Source organism: Lissotriton vulgaris, chromosome 3_1 (assembly GCF_964263255.1).
Source record: "Lissotriton vulgaris chromosome 3_1, aLisVul1.2, whole genome shotgun sequence".
Lineage (NCBI taxonomy): Eukaryota > Metazoa > Chordata > Amphibia > Caudata > Salamandridae > Lissotriton > Lissotriton vulgaris.
In genome coordinates this window covers 1599668248-1599687902 of record NC_141689.1, presented here as the reverse complement: position 1 = coordinate 1599687902, position 19655 = coordinate 1599668248, and the positions used below count along the sequence as shown (strand labels likewise).

At 44.8% G+C, this 19655-nt stretch overlaps 1 pseudogene; it reads left to right on the top strand.

Annotated features, from left to right (window-relative positions):
• Positions 1-1152: 1152 nt before the first annotated feature.
• Positions 1153-19655, top strand: part of LOC147728235 (uncharacterized) — a 69244-nt pseudogene continuing 50741 nt past the window's right edge.

Below are 19655 nucleotides of genomic sequence, written 5' to 3'. Positions count from 1 at the left end.
GGTAAGCAACATGCAAAATATCATATGCTACATCAAAGCAAGACTCAATGAAGTCAGATGTGTAATATTGAGCATTGACACAAAGGCCAGCTATGTGACCTTCGCAGAACATTTAATTTTATAATGGTTATTCCACAAATGCAATGCTGTGCTGTGACTAATCAGTGGTGTCTGTCACAGTCCATGTTATCAAAAATTACATACTAAACACACACCTAATTAACCATCAAAGATAGATGTTTGTAATAACTAACATGAGGTGGTAAGGTATACACACAGGGAACATGTACTGCCACCTGGACACTGTCATGATGTAATGTCTGACATACATGTACCATCACATACATAAAACAATCATGGTGTGTAGCAGATTTTGTTTGACAAACATACATGTATGTCTGTGACCCAAAGACACAACAGCCACTCACATGCCTAATACAAGATGATGTCTTAAGTAAATATCATTAACAACCTCAACAATGGAGTGCCTGCATTGTACAAGACTCAGATACTGTGGAATCACTCAAAATAACTTTAACAGTGCACTTTCTAACACACAGTCCAATAAAGCAGTTATTATCAGTGTATGCAACCTGTGTTAACACAATGGTCCCCTAGGACTGTGTCCAGGCCTCGGAGGGTGATCTGTGAAGTGGTCACACACAGTTGTGATGTTCTTCACAAACAATGTATTGGGTGCTCATGAAGGTTGGCTCATCATGGGATTGTGAGTTATAAAGTGCTCTGTCCAATATGGCATGTGAATCACTGTACCCAGACATGTAATAAAGCAGAACATGAAGAGTCGCTTTACTGTCTGACATGCTGATTGATTAGTGTAGGGCACCAGAGCCTCACCCAAAATGTGTGATTTGCATCCTTTGGCTTTTGACTATAATGGTGACAGACGCGGGTGGGTATTCAAACCACGCATTCTACACATCCAAACTGAGCCGAATGCACACATTGGCTATTGGTCGTCATGGAGACAGACGTAGGTGAGTATTCAAAAGACGCGTTCTACACATCCAAACCGAGCCGAATGCACACATTGGCTATTGGTCATCATGGGGACAAACGCGGGTGAGTATTCAAAAGACGCGTTCTACACATACGAACCGAGCCAGATGCATACATTGGTTATTGGTCGTCATGGGGACAGACGCAGGTGAGTATTCAAAAGACACGTTCTACACATCCGAACCAAGCCTGGCCCACACATTGGCTATTGGTCGTCATTGGGACAGACGCGGTTTCGCTTCGTGTACAAATCGCGTGCAAACCTATTCTGTTGGCTTATAACAACAATGTATCAAACTCAATAGTGTCATGATGCGGAATATTTAAGCGACGCAGTAGGCATATCAGATGCGCGCAACGTTATGGATTGGCCACATTCGGATAATGTGAACGTCTCGGACCTATAGCTTTGGACGCATTGATCCGAACCCACCTCTGCTGCACAGATATAAGCCTGTCTGTTCCCAAGAGACTTCACTTGCCTGTACTACATGCTACTTTACAACATCTCTAGCTACCACTGCTGCTGTTTTGACATCCTCTGGGATCTACAATGGCACATACTGTGATGAGAGCACCAGCTTTCACAGAGGAGGAGAACCAGGCTCTGCAGGACAGCCTCCTTCCACAGTAGAGCAAACTGTATGGGAAATCAGGAGAGCAGGTGAGTGTTGATTACACTGCCTTTTCAATTGACCATGTTTAAAAACATTAAAGAAATGGGGTAACCCAAAAGTACTGGACCTGGGTATCAAATTGATAACAACATACAATGGTCTGAGACCTATAACTTAATATAAATGGAATGAATCAAACCATAATTGATTAGAGAGCATATACAATTAGTCGCTGCTCAACTCAACTAATGAAGAAACATAAGAATTGGCAACAACAACACCACGGTCCAAGAATATATGCAATATTTTAATCTATTGTCATATATAGCATTTGTATTGCAAATTACAAATTTTTATGTATTTTTTGTTTTAATATATACATCTAGAATTATAATAGTAGTTGCCCCATATAGAGCGTGCAGTAGAAAAGGGGTGTCAAAGAAAGTGCCAGTGATAAGGTGAAAAAGGGAAAAGAAATCACACAAAGTTAATAGAAACAACAATTTCTGCTTTTTCAAAAAAATGCCAGCCAGTAAGTGCTGGATCAGAGAACCTGACCACATTCAAATAGTCCAAAAAGGCTTCTTAATCATTGTTAATAGACATAAGATGTAACCATTGTCTGCACTATATCACAAGGAGAGGATATAGGTAGTGGTCCAGGTATTAGACAAAGTGTCGACGTTTCGACTCGTCTTACGGCCTTGCGGTCAGTTGTGCCTGGGCCATGCGAGTCTTCTTCAGGACATAAAAGATGGGGCAACGCAGGGTATCTTGTTGACCCCTGTTGATGAAGTAGTGGTCGTATTTTACTCAAGTAGGGATTATTTCATGCAGTCCAGTGGCTTCTATTGAAAGCCCAGATACCAAAAACCTGCACAATGAATCTGATGGGTGTATGTTCCCAGGTGAATTTCAAAGTTACCACGAGGCAGATAGTCAGAGTCCAAAGATTCAATCAAGAGGGTACTGTGTGCAGCTATTGTTAAAAATCCTCAAACTTGTTCCATGGATTTCGGTCCTATTAATGGCATGAGACGCTAGCGTTCAGGAGTGAGCTGCTGCCACTCTAACGCTTGGAGGCGCGTTGGCGATTGGGAAGCCCTGACTGTGATACCGCTCCATCCAAGGGAGTTGACGATTCCGATTGAAATCGGCTCAGTGGGTTTACGTTTGACCCTCTAAACCACTGATTTGGGATGCCATTAATAGGACCGAAATCCATGGAACAAGTTTGAGGATTTTTAACAATAGCTGCACACAGTACCCTCTTGATTGAATCTTTGGACTCTGACTATCTGCCTCGTGGTAACTTTGAAATTCACCTGGGAACATACACCCATCAGATTCATTGTGCAGGTTTTTGGTATCTGGGCTTTCAATAGAAGCCACTGGACTGCATGAAATAATCCCTACTTGAGTAAAATACGACCACTACTTCATCAACAGGGGTCAACAAGATACCCTGCGTTGCCCCATCTTTTATGTCCTGAAGAAGACTCGCATGGCCCAGGCACAACTGACCGCAAGGCCGTAAGACGAGTCGAAACGTCGACACTTTGTCTAATACCTGGACCACTACCTATATCCTCTCCTTGTGATATAGTGCAGACAATGGTTACATCTTATGTCTATTAACAATGATTAAGAAGCCTTTTTGGACTATTTGAATGTGGTCAGGTTCTCTGATCCAGCACTTACTGGCTGGCATTTTTTTGAAAAAGCAGAAATTGTTGTTTCTATTAACTTTGTGTGATTTCTTTTCCCTTTTTCACCTTATCACTGGCACTTTCTTTGACACCCCTTTTCTACTGCACGCTCTATATGGGGCAACTACTATTATAATTCTAGATGTATATATTAAAACAAAAAATACATAAAAATTTGTAATTTGCAATACAAATGCTATATATGACAATAGATTAAAATATTGCATATATTCTTGGACCGTGGTGTTGTTGTTGCCAATTCTTATGTTTCTTCATTAGTTGAGTTGAGCAGCGACTAATTGTATATGCTCTCTAATCAATTATGGTTTGATTCATTCCATTTATATTAAGTTATAGGTCTCGGACCATTGTATGTTGTTATCATGTTTAAAAACAGGCACTACTAGCATTGTGATCCCCAAGGGCAATCATGCACACATAGTTATTGTAAGTCTTACAGTCTGTAGATTCATGTTCTCGACAGGTACAGTGACGTAGAAGTGTATTTGGTGGGATTGATTTTCCTCAACTGTTTTCATGTTATTAAGGGAGACTTGCATACAGGACAACTGCCCATGATGATACTTGGCCAACCTTTAGACATTATAGCATGTGTAGTAATGGTGTGTCAACATGTCATCCTTACCGGTCAACACCCATCAGAAGCATGACATTTGGCAGACCATTGTCCGGGCTGTAAGATCTGTGGGGGTCTTCAAACGCCGCATCGGCCACTGTCAGAAGAGGTGGCGAGACCTCCGTGGCTGGACCTGGAGGATTGCAAAAGTCCAGATGAATCTGTCACCTCCTCACAAAAGGGGTGAACGACGGTATCTGACCCCCCACATAGTCCGGATACTTATGGCGGTCTTCCCTGACCTGGATGGGCAGTTGAAGGCCAGACAGAAGCAAGGAGGGGGTGGGTATGTGCCATGTTGCTGAACTATGTTTGATATGCATGTTGCACCCCCTACGCCTGGTATCCCTCTCACACGTCATCTGTCTGCTGAGACACCACTTCTGTGGCAAAATGTAATGATGCAGCATTATCATCTGTTATCCAGGTGTGTCACATTCCGTCTGTGACAGGTGTCACTTAGGTCCTGTGTATTCCCTGTAGTCCAAGGTTAACATTATAAGCACCATATACAACAGGTGCATTGAGTTGGCCATAATGAGTGATGTAATTGTCTGACATGTGTCAGCACATTGACTGAAATATGAACTGTACTCTGTGTGGAGCATACATTTACGTTCAAAATGGTGATCTTGGTAAACACAGGTTTGTGAGAAATATGCTACACACCCGTGCTGCAGGTGAGACCAATGTTGATGTTTCAGGCAAATAAAAAGGATGAGTGTTCAAAATGTGTAGTCATCTGCATAGTGCTCCGTGTAATCACATGTTTCACATGGACCAAGGACAGGCATGCCAACTCATGCCATCTGAGACACTGTCACATCAGATTTTTGTTTGTCAGGCAACACTTTCACCATTGTAAAATTAAAAATCATGTGTCAGATTCTGTGACAGTGTGTGCAGGCAGAACCTTTTTTAAAACACAGGTAGTAAATATTTGTAATATAGACAGACATCTAATATATGAAATGTGGCTCAGATACACAGAACAGATCATGTTTGTGTCATCCTTTGACTCTGCATAATGATAACTTCAACATATATGTGTATGCAGCAGTACTTTCTTCCAGAGAGCTATAAAAACAGTTCATGTAAACGGTTTTGTTAATTCATATACTCCAATGTCTAAGTTGAACAATGTGAGCTTGTCAAAGTCTTTAAATTGGATGTAGCACATAGGAGACATGTATACTTGAACACTACAGATGTAGCTTTAAAAAGGATTACATGATTGTGACACGTGCTGACTTTAAAGTTGTGATTCACTGCCCCTGTAACAAGAGTCAGTACAGATTGAATAGATAGAATTTTTGTATTTGTACTTGTCTGTTGTTGTACATGCAGACCATTATAGCATTGACGTTCAAGACATAAGCCCATCATGATGGCTGGGGATGGAAGTGTGTTCCACATATCAACTTATTAATTTGTCCATCCCATTTGCTCTGTCACTTCCAGACTCCTTTGCATGAGATGAGACATGTTTGTAATGACACAACACACTCAGGAACATTACAGATCAGACAACAGGCAAATAAGTGCGCTGGTGGACATGTATTTAGTGGTCTTTGAAATACATCTAAGAGATGGTTCCATTGCCATCCTTTGTTTGTGAACCATGGTTTAAAGGGCAGACTGACAAGGGCCATGTTCACATATGTGTAATGAATATAAAAAGTGCCATGAACATTATGCAATGGCTTGCTCTGTGATGTGTTGTGCTGAAACTCATGTCAAGTCTTTGCAGATAACTGATGTGAATATCTTTCTCATCCTTGTTCACAGCATCATCTACGGCCACTGGAGGAGACAGTTCCATGGACCAAAGCTGGGTCTAAAGTGGAGGAGGAGGGCCCCAGTGGCACAGAGGGTGAGGGGAGCAACACTGAGGGCCGGTCTGAAACATCGACATCTGTAGAGGACCAAACAAGCTCCAGTGATGACTCCCTTGTAGTGGTGGGTGTTACCAGAGCAGAGGCCACAACATCAGAGTCTGCTCCCGCCACCACCACCATCTCCACCCTCACAGCTGCTCCCATTCCAAGTGTCCATGGACCATACCGTGTTAGGGAGCATGTCTCCTTTGGGCTAGGCACTGCACCCCCTGCATCTGTCACCCCTACTGCCCTGAGGGTGGAGACTGTGGATTTGCTCAAACAGATACATGTGGGGCAGATATCCATGCTGAGTGTTCTCCATACACACACCAGTCTTTTGACACAATTGGTGTCATAGATGGAGGGCATGTCATCAGACATGTCGGCCCTACAGCGAACAAATATGTCCATGGCCTCCTCACTGATGGCAGCAGCGTCCCTCCTACAGCAGTTTCTCACCCTTCCTACCTCTGCCCCATCAACAGTCCCCACTAACCTACCTGACCAAAGAACACTCACACAGGCACATGCATACACACCAACAGACACAAGCAGCACACAACCACCTAAAATAAGTCCAAAAGATCACACACACACACACTCAGGGGACATACATCACACACACAGGGGAGATGGCCAAGAAACACACACATCCATCCACAACCACTCCGCGTTCCTCAGGTACCTCTCCCTATAAAACCCCTACCCTTGACTCTACTGCAACCCCCCTTACCAGAGGGTCTTCCTCTGTGACCTTGGCCTCTTCCCCACTGATACATCAGACCAGACTTGCAAGGGGAAGAGGAAATCCCCCGGTGCAGAGAGGAGATTCGCCCCTGCACGCTCACCCTCCCCTAAGAGTAGGAACACTGAGGCCCCCACCCATACATCCCCCAGAACAAAGATATCTAAAACCCCACACCTCCACCACAATACTTCCTCCCAAGCCAAGGCTACCCTCCCAAAGTTCACACATCACAACCCATCCCAGGTTTCACCTACACACCATTACACCATCTCCAAGATGATAAGGCCCTCTCCTTACCACCAGCACTTCCCCTCCCACAACACCACACCTTCTGTCAGTTACAGGCACTGCAGCGGAGCCCCCACCCCCTCAATCAGACCTATCCACTGCAGTGGAGCACCCGCCCGCTCAATCAGACCTATCCACTGCAGTGGAGCCCCCACCCCCTCAATCGGACCTGTCCACTACAGTGGATCCCGACACTCCAGTAGCCCCCATCCCTCCCATAACCCAAACTGGTACACCCTAGTCCTGTCCAGGCAGTGCCTGGCATGCCCCTAAAGATGCCACTCCAAGGGGAGATTTCCCCTAGTTGTAGAAGTGCAGGCAAGCGAGGGAGGCAGAATCATTAGTTCAACCCCCTAAAGGACTCAATAAAATGGACTGGCCATTGGCAGTATTGTTCTGCATGTTTTGATTTCTTCGATGCAAATGATAAGTAAAGCATTTTCTTTTCTTTTCTTTTGTAGATTTGCATTTTGTGTACCTAATTGTGTTAAAAAGTCAAATGAAATTGCAGTGGAAATCTTGTTTAGTGAAAATAATTAAATTCAATTAAAAATATCTTTATTTCAGCCAATTTGGCCATAAAAGTATATAAAAAATGCAAGATATTACATACAGTTTAGTTATGCAGGATTAAATAAAATGCTGGACAGTGAAATATTAAAAGGTCTCAGTAAGACGTTAAAAACTACTCATTTCATATGATAAAAAAAGGATAAAAATTGCTTAAAAGTTAAAAAGATCTGATTAGGCCACTCTAGATTTTTAGTACAGTTGAATGAACACACCACATAGAGAATAAATATTGGGAAACTGAATACACAATAGGGAGGCTGGTATCATATTCTAGTATCCTGTATGCCTCCCCACAGTGAGTTTTCCCAAAATTCTCGCAGGCCTCTTGCAGCAATCAGTGCCTTCATCTATACTGGACAAACAAACAGTACATGTTTGTCTGATTCAGAGAAGCTCTCACATACCGGACACCCCTTAGACTGTGCACCCCCCCAGTTATTTGTAAGGGCACGGAGTGGTAGTACCCCGTGCCTAAATTGCAAATAAAGTTTGTTGGCTAGGTGTGGCTGAATAACGTCAAAAACAGGTTCTAACCTATATTGGTCCTTGACTTCTAAAAATGGTGTAGTCAGTATAACAATGGTGGACTTTCCCTTAATCTGGTTTATCTTAAATTCTCTAAAAAGCTTTGAAAGAGCCTTCCTAGGAATTGTCGGGCAAGCTAGGTCAGTGATTGCTTAGCTCTTCGACATTCGCCATTATACCAGGAGTCGCCCATAGACACCTTGTTTTTGGATTTTACAACAGGAAAAAAGACGCTTGCCAGGTCACACACTAGGTCTTTGTGGTTTCTCCCAATTTCTGATATAACTGTATTAGGGGCTGTTGCATAACTACATTGATTGGCAACCTCAAGGTATGGAGTGACAATTTTATAAAAGGAGGCCAACTTATCCTGGGAATTATAAATGGCCCCCATTTTCACTCGCCTCCTACAACCAGTCAGGGTTAACCTGGGCCCATTTAAATGATGATTACCTACTTGGACACCCTTAGAGCAAGGTTATATCAGCTCTAAGACCAGGGCATTGTGGTCGTTATCATGTCTAGGTATAACCTTAAAATCGATCACCCAACACCAAGATTTAGTATCCATTAGGATGTAATCTAAAATGGAAGAACTTCCGGGTCTATCATAAGTGTGGTTTGCTCGGGAATCGGATTTAGGTCGGCCATTACAAGCCCTAAAAGAATGGGTCAATGTAAGAGTGTTCATTTGAAGCACCAAGGGGGTCCAGGCTCGAGTTAGTCGGGCATTCAATTCTGGGATTGACCAGTGCTGGTCTTCCTCATCAATATCACCCCCAATTAAGACCTTCAGTGGCTCATTCTGGCAATTAAAATCACTGGCAAGTACCACCAGAGTGCCATCAGTGATGGTGTGTAAGAAGCTTGTCAAATGCTCAAGAGTTGATGACTCCTGGCTATAGGTGACCATAGGTGACCGGACCGAGTAAACATTGATTAAGGCTATTCTAGTCTTGGTGGGGAAGCTCAGGAGGACACAGAGTATGTTGTGTGAGGATGTGTCAATCTGTTTTGCAGTGCATCCCAAGTGCACAGCAACCTAGACACAAAGCCCTCCTGAAGGTCTTCCCCTTCCCCCACTTGTGGCTGCCAAACAAACAGTCGCACAACCCACTCTATGGGTGTCCTCTCTAGCCCAGGTCTCCTGAACATGCAGATGTTGTGTGCATCAACAAGGGGCACCCACTCTGGGTTGCCCTGTTTGGAAATCAAGCCCGCAATGTTCAAGTATAAAACATGGAACTTGGGTTTGTTGCCACATTGGTAGTTGTAAAAACTGGAATCAGCTGCTGGTGGCCTATGGAGGTTTGTGATATCGATGGAGGTGTGCCTGATGCAATATGATCTAGGTGGGCCCCTCCATTTTCTCACTAAAGGTAGCTTCTACTCTCTCAGCCCTCCTTGCTATATGTTCTTTTCCTCTTGATTCCGAATTTAATTGATGTATTGGTTCTAGTCAGTCAACGGAATCCATGGGTGCATATCTATTTGCAAGTGGAAGGTTAAAAAGTGGTTGATTCCTATGCTCTTGCCTCCTGGTGTAATTTGCTCATATTGGTGTCTGTGCCCTTCTCCACTGACTGTCCATAGATTATTGACTGGAGCAAGTCTTGGGGGGTAAAAGTACCCTAATGGAAGGGGCCTAATGTCCCCTTCGTACCTGTAATGGGTTCACATTACGAGTGACCTGACAACCTGTAGGTTTCTAAAACTGATCACAATGGTATCACCATCTAAATCTTTTTGCTCTTTGGCCCACCCACCTCACGCGAGAATACAATCTCACTTGCATCCTCATAGGAAAATTGAAGTTGTTTGGACAGCCAAAAAAGACATTTATTTTTTAGCTCATAATGCGATTCCCTTTGCCCCCTTTTGAGTTCTGGCACATTTGTTAGAATTATAACATGTGGTGTAGAGTCGGGTGGGAGGTTGATGCATGGTAAGTCTGAACTTCTCTCTGCGGACACATTTCGCAGATCTTGCCCCTCTCTAGTTCTGCACTTTGAACCCAAATTTTGCATATTTGTTCCTGCTTGGGAATCTTCTGCTGGGGATCTTTGCTGTCTACCAGTCTCCTACCTCCGACTTGGTTCCTGGCTTTCCAGGCTAGTGATGCTATTAGTTGGTTTATTAGATGTTATTTAAGTGAGCCACTACTTCTTCCCTAATGCTCTGGGCTTGTGGAGTCGAATTACAGGTGGTTACTAGAGCATGGCCATTTCTTAAATGGGCTAGGTGGGCTAGGGGCTTGATCTGATGGTGGGGGTCTTTCTCCCTAGGACCTGCCTTACTAATGAAGTCATCTAGTAAGATTATCTAACTTTGTGGTCAGAGTGGTCAACTCCTCCTTGATTATATTTCTTATTTCCAAATGCAGGTCCCTGACCAAATTTGACACACACTGTGGTTTTTCTGTGCCTTCATTCACATGCCCCCCCCAGCCGTACATTTCCTGGTACCCCATCATCTGCAGGAGTTTTCCCAGCTTTTGCGGCAGTTTAGCAATCCCTCTTTTTTGAGAGTCCACAGAGGTATCCCTCCAGGTCCAGGGTTTGCACGTCGTGCACTAGTGCACGTGTACTAACTTGGGACCTTGGAATCTGGATTGATGACTGGCAGAACATATTTCAATTCAGTGTGAAAGCTGGGTAGGGCTAAATCTGGTGTAATCGATAAGCGTCTTTCACTCAGTTAAATCTCATTTGAAACTACCCCTATGGCCCTCTGAAAAATCTAGTCGATCGAGGTAGGCTGGTGGCTTGTTGGTGATTGCGCGGATACTTCCGCTTTTTTCCCTGAGCAGATACGCCTCCCCATTTTAGTTGGCAAGCGAGGGCTCCTTGTGGGTCAGGTTGGAGAGGGGACAAGAATTCAGTCACAATATAATATATTCTGCTTTGGGGGTTTCACAAGGGGAGAAATTAGAACAAATTGTATAACTCTATGTCATTGAGTAGTTAGTCCTGGCAATATGTGGATCAATTGTACGATGAGGACACCCACCTTAAAAAGCAGTTCCTACACGAGTCCAGAAACGGCAGGGTGATCTTACTACAAGACCAACGGGAATGGCCCAGCCCGGTCTCCTTCGGGGTCTGACAGGCTTCGCCCAGCCGCCGCCCTCGCACGTTGCGTGCTGCGGGAGGTGCGCTGTGCTTTTGTAGCACCTCCGGGCGCTAGTGTAACGTCAGCGTCCAGGCCGCCAGGGGCTGCCGGGCGCTGTAGTTCTCATAGCCTTTCCCCTCAGGGCGCGTGGTGTAGAGTAAGAGCTGTTCCCCTCACGGTGTCTGATGAAATGACAGGCAGCCGTTCCCTCACGCCAATCGGGTATCCCGCGCTGTGGGAGGCGCTCTGTGCTTTTGTAGCGCCTCCTGGCGCTAGTGCAATGTCAGCGTCCAGGCCGCCAAGGGCTGCTGGATGCTGTCGTTCTCCTAACCGTTCCCCTCACAGCGCGTGGTGTGGAGTAACAGCTATTCCCCTAACGGCGTCTAGTGAAATGAAAGGCAGCCGTTCCCCTCACGGCAATCGGGTATCCCGTGCTGCGGGAGGTGCTCTAGGCTTTTATAGCATCTCCAGGCGCTAGTGCAACGGAAGCGGCATGTCCGCTGGGGGCTGTCGGTTGCTGTGGTTCTCCTAGCCGTTCCCCTCATGGCGCGTGGCGTGGAGTAACAGCCGTTCCTCTCACGGCGTCTGGTGAAATGACAGGCAGCGGATATCCTGCGCTGCGGGAGGCGCTCTGTGCTTCTGTAGCGCCTCTGGGCGCTAGTGCGACATCAGCGTCAAGGTTGCCGGGGGCTGCCTGGCACTGTAGTTCTCCTAGGAGTTGCCCACACGGTGCGTGGTGTGGAGAAACAGCTGTTCCCCTCACGGCGTCTGGTGAAATGACAGACAGCCATTCCCCTCACGGCAATCGGGTATTCCGCGCCACGGGAGGCGCTCTGTGCTTTTGTGGCGCCTCCAGGCGCTAGTGCAATATCGGCGCTGTAATTCTAGCCGTTCCCCTCATGGCATGTGGCGTGGAGTAACAGCCGTTCCCCTCACGGAGTCTGATGAAATGACAGGCAGCTGTTCCCCTCAGGTATAAATTCTCTGCCTGTGGGAGGCTATTTCCATGTCCGTTTCTTCTGCGTCCACAGCAACAGAGTCCTTAAGTGAAAATAATGATGTAGCGATGTGATGTACTGCATGTTGTCCATGGTATGTATGTAACATTACAGTATGTATGAGAGTCAACATTGACTGCAATTGCAGGTTGTCATGATCCACAATGTTTTGGACAAGGAGTGTGACATGCTTTTAACAACCTCCCATCTTTGACTTACACTTTTGCCCATAGGATGTGCTGACATTTGTACACATTGTATAAGATTTCAATGGTACAAGCATCTACGATGGACATGCAGAATAGCACATTGATGATGAACAAGTCATCTGTCTCATCAGTACAACTTGGTAAACATGGAGTTTGACTACATGCAGATGACTTTGGGGACACATATGTAAACAGGCTGATGGAAACAAAGGCCTAGATGTAGGTATCCAAATACTGGTCGGTAACGGCCGAAAATCGGTATTTTCGGCCGTTACCGACCGGTATTTGGAAACTGAGATGTGGGGAATCTCAAAATACAGATTCGGTAATTTTACCGAATCAGTAATTTTACCGAATCGGTAAAATTACTGATTCAGTAAAATTACCAAATCTGTATTTTGTAATGTAGGTAGCACTGTAAACAGTGCTACAGGGCTTTAAGGATTTGTTGTTTACCACCAACTATTAGTTGGTGGTAAATAACGAATTCCTATGTAAATGCAAATATGTGCATTTACACCTGTGCCATGTGGCACACATACATGCCCTTAGGGCATGTATGTGTGCCACATGGCACACAAGCACTAATCAGGGGTGCAACAGGTGTCAAAGTGACACCCTGCCACCCTTGAATTTTTTGGTATTTACCGAATCAGTAATTACCGATTCGGTAATTGACATTCATTCCTATGGGCCTACAGGCCCATTAGAATCAATGGAAAATACCGAATCGGTAAATACCGATTCAGTAAATACCGAATCCTACCGATCCGGTATTTTTTACCGAATTATTACCTACATTGGATTTACAGATTCATAAATACTGAATCGGTAAAATTCAGTATTTATGAATCAGTAAATCCAAATTACCTACATCTAGCTCAAAGTATTCTGTGTGTTGTAATTGTTGGATCCATGTCTGAGTCTCATTCTGACATGGTAGACCCCTGCCAAAACCAAGCTTGACACCGCTGTCCTTCCATAGTAGTGAAATCACCTCATGGCAGTGTGCTAATCTGTGACATATCCTGAGCCCATGGTGTGTGTCATGTGAGCATTAATCTCTGTCTTCAAACCCCATTTTCTCCAAGACTGTAATCGCTGCAGATGTTCCTGTTTGAGAAGCTTTTGTGTGCTGAGTAGTCCAGTGCTTTCTCAACCTATTTGACTTTGAGTATCCGAGATGTGGGCGCCCCAGTAGAATGGAGTTAAGATGGTGACATCCCTGGTTGGTTTGAGACAAGGGCCTGCACTGTGAGCAAACACACATGTGACACATTTTTAATTCCCCGAGCCACATCTGTGCCACCAAAATCAGCGTGTTTTTAATATGCTATCTGTTTTTGCAAGTTTGACACTTGTATGTGTCTATGACTGCTCACACTCAGCAGATTCTACCCTTTCCTGTAGCCTGATGGCAACATGTCTTATTTGTAGGTCTCCTTGAGTGTTTCATTATTCTGAGACAGTTTTAAATTTCGAAATGTGTCCAATACGTATCATGTTATGCACATGTACTCCATCCTAAATGGATGTACAAATTTCACCATGTGTAAGGCCTAGCTATGTGTATAGTGTTTGTTAAGCACAGATCCCACCACCACCCCTGGGGTTGTCAACAGAGTAAAAACTATTAACTTACACGTTTGCCTGTGCATTGGAGTCTACTGACACAGTTGTTGTGTCCTCTATCTGGTGAGCCATATGTCTTCCAAGTCTTCAGCAGTAAACAGTCAGCATTGTCAATTTGACAATAGTGATGATCTGCACATTATGCAAATTTTGTAGTTAGATGCAGAGTTGGTGTGATAGACATGCAAACAAGTTAACATTGTAAATGGACTGATCTTGAGTTGCCTGCAACACACATAGTCACCACATGTTGACTGTCTCATACTTTGTTGTTGGTCCATGCTTTTCTACACAGCTAGTAGGAATCTTGCCTACAGATGTAGTGCTGACAGCTGTGACACAACCACTTCGTGGTTGTTACAGTGGGAGGCTCAAGAATGTATTTTGAGTGTCTGTGGACTTGTGTGGTGTCGTGGACTGTCTCCTGTGTGCTTCATTGTAAATTAACTCATCAAAATGTCATTCTTCCGGGAGTGTGTTTACTCCTGTTGCCCTGCAGGGTTTGAGTGTTGGGCAGATGCTGGAAATTTGTGTACCATACATATGTGTGTCTGGCACCTCTTGTTCAACCATCAAATGTGTGTGTCCTAGTATGTGGCATGCTGGGTCTACCTTGCTGATATAGAGATTACCACATTGGTCATACACTACAGTAAATGGACCATTGTTTGTATTGTGATCACAATGATGTGTGATCAATAATGTATTCCTCATCATACACCCAGTGATCCACGCTGTCATTGATGCCTGTGCAATGTCACAAGTCAATGTAGGCTTAGATGAAGCCCATTGCTGCTGATCAAGGTGTGTGGTGTTCAGACTGACCAAATGTGACTTGTCTCTTGGAAGGGCCCTACCTACAATGTGGCCTTACATTACAGGCCATGCCCTGGGAGTAACGTTTGGGTATGTGAGATGACAATGGTTCTTGCAAGGCATGTGACACAGTGCACAAGAGTGAATGTGCTCAAAAGTATGGCCTATATCCTAATTTAGCATCACAGAGGGTCAGCAGACAGGATATTCTCACCACAGTGTTGTGGCCTTGAGGGTACAGTGCACCAGCTCATCACACATTGCCTGATTGCCCACATTCACTATCCCAATTCATGAAATACTTCTGGATTGTACTCAACACGCATATGTCTCAGTGGAATTCAGCCCCCCATCATGTATGTGGTCTCAGCCTAGCGACACTTCCACACACACACACACATGTTGTGTTAGTTCTGCAGAGTGTGGCTAGTTGGTTGTCTTTATGCATCTTCATCCATGTATTTCAACTGTCTTTGAAGGGCATTGAGTGGATGTTTTGTTGAGTTTTTTTTCTCTAGTGGCCCTGGGACTCCGACATCTTCAATCTGCACATTCCTTATGTTTTGCAGTTGCCATTGCTGCCACATTGTGCTACTGGATCTAATTAAAACTGTAGTTTCAGATTGGATCCTTGGCATTTGTGTCTGTTTGTGACAAAAATGTGTGATTTATGCATTTTGTTGGTCACATGTTACATTGTCTAATTGAACATTGCTGGCAGTGTTAGCGCCCAAGAGCACTGATTGGCTGCACATAGCTGAGGGTATGTAACACAAACAATAATGTTTGCCTCAACAGTTTTTTGTTGTTTGGCAAACAATCACTACTTTATCACTACATTGCTTGTGGTTTTAGGCCCAAACAATACATGATTGGTTGGACATGCTGGGGGTGTGAGACCTACATTCACCTTTTTGTCACTACAGTGATTGGTGGTTATACCCCCTAACCCCTATGTGCCTGAAAATGCTGGGGGATTGAACCCCTCACTCACCTTTTTGTCACTACAGTGATGGGGGTTATACCCCATAACCCCTATGTGCTTTTCAATTCTGGGGGATTGCACCCCACACTCACCTTTCTGTCACTACAGATATGGGTGGTTTGTCCAATATATCTTTTTATGTGTCACTTTTGCAGGCAGTTTACACACAAAACACAGTTTAGGCAAGACAGCACTGGGGGTCTGTTTGGCATCCAGCCCCTATGGGGTGGAAAATGGTGGTAGTGTTAGACATCCACCCCCTTTGGGGTGGACAATGGTGGTAGTGATAGACAGTCACCCTTCCTATGGTCTAGAGAATGCGGGTAGTGATAGACCTCCACCCCTATGGGGTGGACAATGGTGGAGTGATAGACATCCACCCCCTATAGAGTATACAATGGTGGGAGTGATAGACATCCACCCCCTATGTGGTGAATAATGCTGTGAGTGTTAGACATCCGCCCCTAAGGGTTGGACAATGCTGGTAGTGATAGACATCCACCCCCTATGGGGTAGACAATGCTGGTAATGTTAGCCATCCACCCACCTATGGAGTGGACAACACTGGTCGTGTTAGACATCCACCCCCAAAGGGGTGGAGAATGGTGGGAGTCATAGACATTCACCCCCCTATGGGTAGAGAATATGGTAATGATAGATAACCACCCCCATGGGGTGGACAATGGTGGAGTGATAGACATTCACCTCCTACGGGGTGTACAATGGTGGTAGTGATAGACATCCACCCCCTATAGGGTGAACAATGGTGGTAGTGTTAGACATCCATCCCCCTAAGGGTTGGACAACGCTGGTAGTGATAGACATCCACCCCCCTATGGGGTGGACAATGCTGGTAGTGTTAGACATCCACCCCATATTGGTGGAGAATGCTGGTGGTGATAGACATCCACCCCCCTATGGGGAGGACAATGCAGGTAGTGTTAGACATCCACCTCCTATGGGGTTGACAATGTTGGGAGTGATAGACATCCATCCCCTATGGGGTGGACAATGTTGGTAGTGTTATACATCTACCCCCCTATGGGGTGGACAATGCTGGTACTGTTAGATATCCACCCCCCTATAGGTAGAGAATGCTAGTGGTGATAGGCATCCACCCCCTATGGGGTGGACAATGGTGGTAGTGATGGACATCCACCTCCTACGGGTGTGTTGCCTTTTTCTGGGTTGTGGTGTTTTTGTGTGTGGTAGGTATCTGACGTACCGTGTGTGACAAATGCGTTGGTTATGGTTGTTGATTAGACCATAGGCATACAGTATGTGTATGACATGCACTACGGATATATAACTGCTTTGTCTCATATGCAGTGATCGTGTTGTGGCACGAATCCGAGCTGAATTACAGCTCTTCCGGATGCTGTGACATGGTGGAGGTGGCGACCTGTTTGGCACGTAGGAAATACGCATTGCACTTGGCAAGCCAGAACGGCTTTGGAAATTGCTCAGGATGACTCCATTCAGCGTTTACTGAGCCGGGTCGTACGGAAAATGGTGCTGGAGTTGGAGCGTATGTGTCGCTCAGGAATTGGAGACATTTGAGCATCGCACTTCGTTGTTTGGTTGGACCGGCTCCCGGAACGAGTCGGTTGGAAGGTAACCCTACGGCTGGTTCTCGGAGGGCCTTCTGGGCGAGATCGGAATCGACTCCTTCGAAGCACATGTGCAACTTTTTTATTATGACACACCCTTTCATATAGGGGTGACATATGTATTAAAAAGGAAGTTTTAGGTCTGGCAAAAGGTGTCTTTTCCAAGATTGAAATGGTAGTTTAAAACTGGAAAGACAGGCTGCAATGACAGGCCAGAGGCATGTTTAAAAAATCTACTTAAGTGGGTGGCACAATAAGTGCGGCAGGCCCACTAGTAGCATTTAATTAACAGGACCAATGACAAAAATCCAAACATGGGGAACAGGAGAGAGGATTTTTTAAACAAGAGACAAACCAACAAGAAAAAGAAAATTGGTCATATAAATAATCACTGTTTTCAGGTGATGAGGACTTAGATGTGTTTTCAGGCCAAATGCAAGGGACCATGGGTTAGAGACACCAAGCATGACTTGACTGAAATTTAACATTCTCCAGAAAGACAAGGTTGCAGGCTGTATCCAAGGAAGCCCTTGTGAAGCCGGATAGCCAATGGATGGCGGATCTTGTTGAAGCCATTGGTACTGGTGGGAAAAGATCAAATTTCACATCCAGAGAGCTCCGCTCATCAGCCAGATACTTTTAACTCCTTCACCTGATTAAGGTTTCCATGCCTGAACTTAGTCTAGTTCTCAGAGCTCAGAATCCTCTAGCGGGGCAAGGCTAGAAGGCTGTATTCAACACTGGGTTCCAAGAGACCGAACACCTTCTTGCCGAGGTCCCGCTGAAAAAGATTTGGTGCTGCCAAAAAGCTTCAAGTTAGAGAGCATGGTTTCTTTTGCCCAGTGAAGTAGCACCTCAGCTAGATTCGCTTGGGTGATTGGTCCCAGGGCTGGAAGTCCAAAAGGTATTCTAAATATCGACTTTTCAGAGATGGTCTCAGGTACTCAGGAACTGCAGTTAAGGATCAAGATCCATCTCAGCAGAGGCCACCAGCAGCGTTCAGCCAAGATTCAGTTGTAAGTCGTTAAATGGAAACTTCATAGGAAAGAAGTCTTGCAGCTTGTTGTACCTCTGTAGCCACACAGGAGGTCAGTGAGGTGACCCTTGGAATCTACTTCTTTGACCTAGATGCAAGTGTAGGCAGGTCCAGCACCTCATCTTTCATCAAAGATCTAAAAATGCAGGTACAGTCCTTCTGATCTTTCATAGGGCCCGGAACTGCTGAGAAAAGGGTTTCATGTGGTGCCACATTTACACTTGACACTAGATAGTGGGTGGGGGTAACTCCTGGGTCTTCCCTAACTAATGGGGTAAACATTCCCTGAGGCAACCAAACCCACCTATTCAGCAGTTCAGACTTTTCCTACTGCACACTATCCCCTAGTGCGCATTACTCCTAAAATCTAAGATGGGGAAACCCTTTCTCCTTTGCGCAGAACCTGCGTGCCTGCCCATATGTGCACCCAAGGATGGGCTTGCAAAACGGGTTCTGTTGGTAGCTTTCCTGCCACTACGTTTGGAGGTAGTGTGGCTGGGAAAACTAAGGTTTGCATTTCCCAGGTCTCACATTAAATTTTATTGTTGAAAGGCAGGACTTTTACAAGTTATTGAAGTTCCTGGGTCCACCTAAACTGGTCTTATTGCAAGTGGAAGAAACATCTTCCCACATCCAGGCTATTGTTTCAGCTCCAACGCAGTTTTGACACCTCATGAAGGTCAAGCACTGACTGGGCAGCTGCTGTCAGGTGAATGCAAATTAGCATCCAGGAGCTTTAGGTAGGAAAAAGGCAACTTTCTAAAAGGTATTCTTCCTAAATATGCATTACAATTCTGGCTTCAACATTAAATTGAATCTTAGTAAGTATTAGAAATAGTGGTTGAATCATTCTCATGATTGCATAATAAATATTTTATTCTGTACCACATTTTCTCGTAGGACAGCAAGTGAATATATCTTTCAGGTGTCTTTTGCTGCAGTGACAAGATAACATTACATTTCTATGTTTTGCAATTTTAAAGGCCATGCACCCTACCTTGTGGTCTATAAGGCCTTCATAGTTGTGACTTATTAATGATGTAAAAGGTAGGTTTTTCTCCTGTAAAAATAGTTATTTTGACAGATCAGGCTGTAGGTATAAACTGCAGCAGTCAGACAACATTAGAAAGACTGAATGTATCTTTTCCTTGTCAGAGTAGTGGATAGCACAGTAAGCGCTGCAGTCTACAGGCCACATTTATTTTCCATACAATGGGCGTAGGTTCTCCACCTTACAGACGATTTAAATATGTGAGACAGG